The sequence below is a fragment of the Echinops telfairi genome, unplaced genomic scaffold, assembly GCF_000313985.2.
Source record: "Echinops telfairi isolate 266 unplaced genomic scaffold, ASM31398v2 ScPeMD7_24;HRSCAF=84, whole genome shotgun sequence".
Taxonomy (NCBI): Eukaryota; Metazoa; Chordata; class Mammalia; order Afrosoricida; family Tenrecidae; genus Echinops; species Echinops telfairi.
In genome coordinates, this window is record NW_022103921.1 from 3,241,732 (window position 1) to 3,249,515 (window position 7,784).

General features: G+C 42.7%; 1 protein-coding gene and 1 pseudogene across 1 annotated transcript in view; one reads left to right on the forward strand and one right to left on the reverse strand.

The window, feature by feature from the left end:
• EBPL (EBP like) overlaps positions 1–7,784 on the forward strand; it is a gene marked incomplete at its 5' end in the record, with an annotated part of 45,906 nt that overhangs the window by 14,883 nt on the left and 23,239 nt on the right. The gene's annotated exons all lie outside the window — the stretch shown is intronic.
• On the reverse strand, positions 716–6,678 carry LOC105979633 (annotated as a pseudogene).

Genomic DNA, 7,784 nt, shown 5'->3' on the forward strand with positions numbered 1-7,784 from the left:
GGCAATGAATGTACAAATGTGCTTTACACAATTGATGTATGTATGGATTGTGATAGGAGTTGTATGAGCCCCTAATAAAACGATTAAAAAAAAAAAGATATCAAGTCACCCCAATGGCAACTTGTAATTGAGAATGTTCACATTTTCCCTGTCCTAATCACAAGTGGGAGAAGCAAGTGTTGGACTTCCCCCAGCTTCAGACCTAACAGCTGTGCTTTAGAACTTGGACGGCAGACGAGTGATCACTGCGAAGTAGTTCCAAGAGGCAAAACATCCAGATTCTCATAGAATTTAGGAGTGACTTAGGATGTAAAGTTCTACCTTTGCCTTTAAAAAAAGAAAAAGAAATGAAAAGAAAATCCAGTGTCTCAAAAATGTGATGAAAAGGTTGTTTTAAAAGAAAGGATCAGGAAATGCCGAACCCTCTTACTTATTATCACTATTTTATACTCGAGCCTACTGATCCCAAGAGAGTCCAGTCGCCTCTGATACTGGCCCCATTATCTCTACCCTACAAATGTACCTTTATAAGAAAACAGAGGGAGGAAAAGAAAGAGAAGGTAAAAATAAAGCAAACCAAAAAATAAAAAAATAACATAAAATAAAGCAAACCAAAAAGCACGAGCAGTATTGGGCTTGATAAGTGATGAGTGGAGCTACTTGAGAAATCTGGCTGAGAATGGTTTGGGGGACTGAAGAGGCAATCCCAGTTAAGCTAAAGTGCAAATGCATTGGTAATAAGGGATCCCCGTTCTTCTGATCCCTACCTGAGCTGGTCATCCCCTACACCCACATTTCGAGGTTTAGAATGGCATACAAAGTCACGACCATCGGCTACTAAATTGCCAAGATCCTGCCGGAAGGCCAAGTGGGGAAACTGCTCTATGTCTTGACTCCTACCACCCATCGCTGGTACAGAAATCCTCCGATAATGAAAACAGCCACGAGTGATGTACACGTGACAAGATAGAACCCCCACTGAGGTGGGGGACCTCAGGGGAACAGGCCAGCTCAAAGAGGTGGGAAGAATCTTGGACCGTGCCTCGATTCCTCAGTTACAGAGTTAACATTACCCGCTGGGGTGTGTCAATTGCAGGAGAGCGTCACCACGGCCCGCCGTTGCTTCTTGCTACAGTGGTTGTCATGTTCATCACCTCCTGTGTAAATCAACACAATCCACTGACTTCCCTTGAAGGTGTGTGTCTCGTGGAGTCTCCCTACCACCGTCTCGTTCCCCTTCCTTCTGTTAGCTGCCCCAGGCCTGCCCCAGACGAGTGGTTGCCAGCGTCCCTGCACACCCTGAACTTGTAGACGTGCCTCGGCCCAGGTCCACACTGCTCCTAAAGCCTTTGGAGAGTGGTTTCCGGAGAGCCACTCATTCTCGGACTCTGCTCTTTTTCTCCTGCAAGATCGCGGGTGATTTCGTCGGCCTGCCAGGATTCGTTCACAGACACAGCCCGGAGCAGCAGCAGGCGCAGTGGACGGGCAGCATCAGGCTACAGGCCAAGGGAGTAGGCAGTGTTCGGAATCCCCGGGTGAATTCCTTTCGGGGGGCTGGAGGACAGGGCCAACAAGGAGCCAGCCACGGGCCTCGGCCCCAGAGCTCGTGTCAGAGCCCTGTGTTCCCTTAGGCACCTGCTGGGCCCCAGCTCTTCCCACTAAACCCAGTGGCTTGTGACCACAGAGTCATTTCCTCTTTCCCTGCCCCCTTCTCTGCAGACTGGACGCTGCTCGGCCAATACCAATGGACATTTATTTCCACCCTTGTCCCACCAACTCTAATCACTGTCGGGCTTCTCAAGTGAAGTGCCAGCATTTCAAATCACGTTCTACCATTGGGGTGCCACTTAGGGCCTCTTGGCTCAGGCATCTCTATCATGAGCGGTCAAGCACCGCCGTCCTCTAATCTTGGCGCCACATTCTTCTTCCTATAATCCAGCTTCTCTGATGATTTGCTCAGAATACAGATGGACTCGTCTGGCGAGAGGACACAAGCCTGGCATACACCTTTCCTGATTTAAAACCACGTGGTATTCTCTTTTTCTGTTCTCACGACGGCCTCTTGATAAGTGTACGTTTCACATGAACACGCTGACGTGTTCTGGAATTCGAATTCTTCTCAAGGTTACCCATAGTTTGTTATGATCCACAGTCCTGGGTTCCTCAAACTTTTTAAACAGGGGGCCAGTTCACTGTCCTTCAGACCCGTTGGAGAGCCGGAGTATAGTTTTAAAAAAAAACTATGAACAAATTCCTATGCACATTGCACATATCTTATTTTGAAGTAAAAAAACAAATGGGGCAAAAACACCCGGCGGGCTGGATAAATGTCCTCAGCGGGCCACATGTGGCCCGTGGGCCATAGTTTGAGGACCCCTGATCCACACAGTTGAATGCCTTGGCATAGTCAATAAAACACAAGTAAACATTGTTTTGGTATTCTCGTCACCCAGCTTAGATCCCTCTTATATCAGCAAGGTTGTCTCTTGTTCCACATCCTGTTCTGAATCCAGCCCAAACTTCTGGCAGCTCCCTGTCAATGTACTGCTGCAACCTTTGTTGGATGATCTTCAGCAAAGATTTTACTTGGCATGTGATAGCGATGATATTGTTCTATAAGTTGATCATTCTGGTGGATCACCTTTCTTTGGAATGGGTACAAATATGGATCTCTTCCAGTCAGTTTCCCCGGTTAGCCAAGTAGCTGGCTTCCAATTTTCTTGACAAGGCCACTTGAGTGCTTCCAGTGCTTCATCAGCTTGTTGAAATATTTCCATTGGTCTTTGCGTGAGGCCAGGTTGACTAGAGAGACAACTCCATTAACACTCATATATATGGACGAGAGAGCTTTATATCCAGAAGTAATCAAGCAAACATCCCAGCCCAGTCCAGGTCACAGGAGACTTAATCCATAAGAGGACCCTTCACATGGATTTTGGGCTTCTACTGACATCCACCGCCTTCTACAAATTGGATATTCATAATTTAAGCTCTGATACCATTTCCTCCGTCATATTTGTGTTTTATAATTTACACTCCTTGGATCACATAGGCTGGTATGCTTCTTCAATGGAGACTCTGTTGATGCCTCACTTCAATGGCTGCTTGTTTTAAGACGAGATGTTAAGACCCCAGATGCTAGTCTTCCTGATAACCAGGCACCATCTGGTTTCTTCACCATACTTCTTGATGGCACCCATCTCTTGAGTGATCTCTTCATGAAGCCAAGCATCAATCAGGGTCTTGCTAGAAGAACGAATTGATTTTAGATTGGGCTAGAATTAAGTGTGAGCCTAAAGCCCATTCCAATTTCTATGACCAAAACCCGTTCTTCATGAAAATCCTCAACAAGATTGGAATAGAAGGGAAGTTCCTCAGTATGGTTCAGAGCATGTGAATGAATGAATGTTTAGTGGAGAAAGACTGAGAGCATTCTCCTTGAAATCAGGAACAGACAAGGGTACCTGCTGTCAACACTTCACTATTGTATTCAATGCCCTAGGCAGAACAATAAGAGCAGACATAGAAATGAAAGGCATTCAAATTGGAAACGAAGTAAAATTATCTCTATTCACAAATGTTTTAGTTTGGGTTGACCAGAGAAACAAATTCATAGATACTCATATATAGATATAAGAAAGAGCTTTATATAAAGAGTAATTATATATTAATAAAACATCCCAACCCAGTCCAGATCAAGTCCATAAGTCTGATATTAACCATATGTCCGACACCACCTTATACATTCCTCTTCAGACTCCTCTATCCGTCTCCAGGTGGGTCTGCCCACATGCAGATATACCCACATACAAGTACCCGGTGTGATGACATCATCACACCAACCCCATCACATACACCCTGTACAAATATAGGTGTATGTGACAGGGTTGGTGCCATAATGTACTTCTGCAGACTAGTCACACAGTGTAAAGAGCAGCTACTGTGGTGAGAGCAGCTGCTGTGTTGAAAGCAGCCGTATTGGAGGTAAAAGGGCACCCCATGATATTTATAATTACTGAGTAAATGTAAAATCATGTACTGTAAAATCATCAACTACTGCAAAAAATATACCTGTACCATGGAAACTTAATCTGGATGCTAATCAGTCTTTTTATATTCATCTGTGATTGATGTGAATACTGCCCATGTGTGATAGTAACAGTTATGTAAAAAAAACAAAAAAACACACAGAATGGCAAATCATAGGAAACTTTAATGAACTGTATTGATTAAACTATGCCATGTATCATCTTTTGTATTATTAAAGCTATTGTTCTATATTATTTTTATTAGCAAACCATCATATGACAATGGATCGTGTAGAGAACGTTAAGAAAAGAAAATATAGTGAAGATTTTTTACAGTATGGTTTTGCCTCAATAATTACAGCAGAAATTGAGAAGCCACAATGTGTTATTTGCGAATCTATGAAGCCGAAGAAACAAAACGCCATTTTGTTAGCAAACATCCGAGCTTTGCCGGCAAGGAATCAACTATTTTAGAAGCAAAGCTGATGGACTCAAGAAAGCCAGACTTGACACTGGTGGCAAGTACCACAAACAAAACGTAGCAGCCATTGAAGCTTCATATTTGGTGGCACTCAGAATCGCCAGAGCTATGAAACCTCACACCATTGCTGAGGATTTACTGTTGCCAGCAGTCAAAGACATTGTTCGAGTTATGATCAGAGACAAATTTGTTACGAAATTGAGAGCACAATTTCCTTATCTAATGACACTGTCCACAGAAGAATAGATGGCATGTCTGCTGATATTCTTGATCATGTCATCCAGGAAATTAAATCTGCTCCACTTCCAATATTTAGCATCCAGCTTGATGAATCTACAGACGTTGCAAACTGTTTACAGTTCTGGTTTACGTGAGGTGTATTAATGATGGCGACTTTAAAGATGAGTTTCTTTTTTACAAACCTCTTGAATGACAACTACTGCATGTGGTGTATTTGACACAGTTCATTTCTGAAAGAACATTAAGATCTCTTGGGAAAAGGTTTGTGTTGTTTGCACAGATGGTGCTACAGCTATGCTAGGATGTCGATTTGGATTTCAACGATGTTACTGAAGGAGTCACCAAAAGTCATTGGAACTTACTGTATGATTCATCAGCAAAATTAGCAACGAAGATGCTTCCACAAGAGTTGCAAGAAGTAATGAAAAACATTCTAAATTCTGTCAATTTTGTAAAAGCGAGCACTTTAAACAGTGTACTGTTTTTGCAACTGTTTAACGAATGGGATGCACTGAATAATGCTCTGTTATTTCACCCTGAAGTGAGATGGTTGTCGAGAGGAAAAGTTTTAAAATGTGTTTTGGACCTCCGTAATGTACTCAGAACGTTTTTCAGTCAGAATGCAAGACCACACTTCAAAGCACTTTTCAGCGATAAAAGTGAACTGCAGAAAATAGCTTACTTGTTGCCATTTTTCCCATCTTGAATGAGTTAAATTTATAACTGCAAGGACCAAACGCAACATGCCTCGATTTGTCTGAAAAGATCTGTATTAGTCTGGGTACTTTAGAGAAACAAATCCACAGAAACTCATGTATAAGAGAGAGTTTTATATAAAGGTTAAGTGCACATCAAGAAAACATCCCAATCCAGTGCTGCCCAAGCCCACAAGTCCAACATTAACCCATTAACCCATGTGTCTGACACCAATCCACAAAGTCCTCCTCCATCTCACAAAACAGACGCAATGATGCCGACTGCAGGAGGAAAGCTGAGTCAGTGAACGTGTAAGCATCTCAGCTCTGGCAGGGGTCTCCACATGGCTGCACCAGCACCCAGGGCTGCATCAGGGTAGGTACATGTGGCTTCTCCTTGGAGATGTCTTGCAGGAAGTCAGTCTTGCAAGCTAAAGCAGGGAACTGCTTTTTTTGTGATGGTCCAACCGTCACAAAACAAGAGACCTGTGAACTAGAAAGGCAAGGCTCACTGAGCCATTTACCCCTCCGCCCTTCAATTAACCCCGCATGTGTTTATTGGCCAGGTTGGCACAATAAACTAACTACCTCAAGATCCAATCATTCCAAATGAAACTTCAGCTTTGGCAAAAAAATTGGATGAAAATAAAATTTACATGTGGCCTACCTTATCTGCTTTCTTTGAGGAACATGACATTGAACCAGACAAAAGGATGACGATGATAATTTCTGTGAAAGAACACTTACTCGCACATGCTTGCAGACGAAATTTCATCATACATTCCAAATCTACCTGACACCCCATCTGCACTTGCCGGAAGCCCATTCACAGTCAAAGGGAAAGATGCTCCTGAGACGGCACAAGAGGAGTCGTTGGGCTTATTAACAGCAATGCATCGGGAACTGATTTCTCTACAACGCCAGTGACAAAATTCTGGATCAAGTGTTTGCAGTCATATCACGTTCTGTCTGAGACAGTGTTGCGTCTTCTTCCATTTCCAACAACATAGCTTTGTGAAGCAAGGTTTTTCAGCTTGTTGGTCATCAAATCTAAACACAGAAGTAGACTTGTGGTGGAAGATGATCTTCGTGGTGCTCTTGCAAACACTGCCCCGAGAATTTCTGATTCCGAAAGAAGCTGTCTCAACCTTCGCACGGACGTTGGCTTTTTACGCATACTGTCGCAAAATGTAGCCATGTAGTTGACTGCTGGTATATTAAGATGGTTAACCATGCTTCGAGACAAAATTTCATTTATTTGTAATTAGAAATAAATATTTCACATGATATAATTGCATGTTTTTATGATCCATCACTGTGCTTTAATTATGTTCAGTTTGTAACAATGAAAATACATCCTGCATATCAGATATTTACATAACCATTCATAACAGTAGCAAAATTAAAATTATGAAGTAGCAACGAAAATAATTTTATGGTTGGAGGGGTCACCACAACATCAGGAACTGTATTAAAGGGTTGCGGCATTAGGAAGGTTGAGAACCGCTACACTAGACAGTAGGCCCCTCGAGCACAATGTTTGTTTTAGCAAAATTTAGCACAACATATAATTAACTGCATATAATATTATGTCTCGGAATTTTATTATCGTTCATTGAAAACATGTTGTCTAAAAATAATAATAATAAAGGCTATCAGCCTTTCTGGTGATCAACATTGAATGTCGAGGAAGGATGAGAAGCTAAGAAGGAGGCAGGGAAACTAGTTTAAGATCTATCTAGATGAGATCAAATTTGCAACGGTAATTTGACTGATTGGATAGGAAATTGAGAGGGCAGCGAATTTGTGTTCGTGGAGGAGGAACAATTCAGAAAAGGTCAGAATGGCTGCACAATGTGGCAAATGTAATCCTAAAGGCGCTGTTGAGCGGTGTGCGAAGCTTCGCTGTGTGTTTTGTCATCAACAAACACACAAAACCCAAACCATTATCTTTCAAAGAAGAAAACCCTGTGACGCCATCTTGAGTCAGAGGGAACTGGACTTGGCAAGTGCTTATGTCACATGTGCCCACACTTATTTGGCCTGCCACCACCTTTTCAGAAAAAAGAAAAGCTAAACTAAACGCCCACTGGCACTTGAAAACCTTTGTCCTATAGTCCTTAATCCAGGTCAAAGTCTGGTTTTGTAGACCCCTTGATCATTCTAGCTTCCCCCCACCCCCACCCCACCCCCGTGGCAGCATCACCCACATTGAGAGCACTGGATGTGAACATATCTCTATCCAAGGTCCTGGGATCTACCCCGTTTCCCCGAAAATAAGACAGTGTCTTATATTAATGTTTGCTCCCAAAGATGCGCTAGGTCTTATTTTCAGGGGAT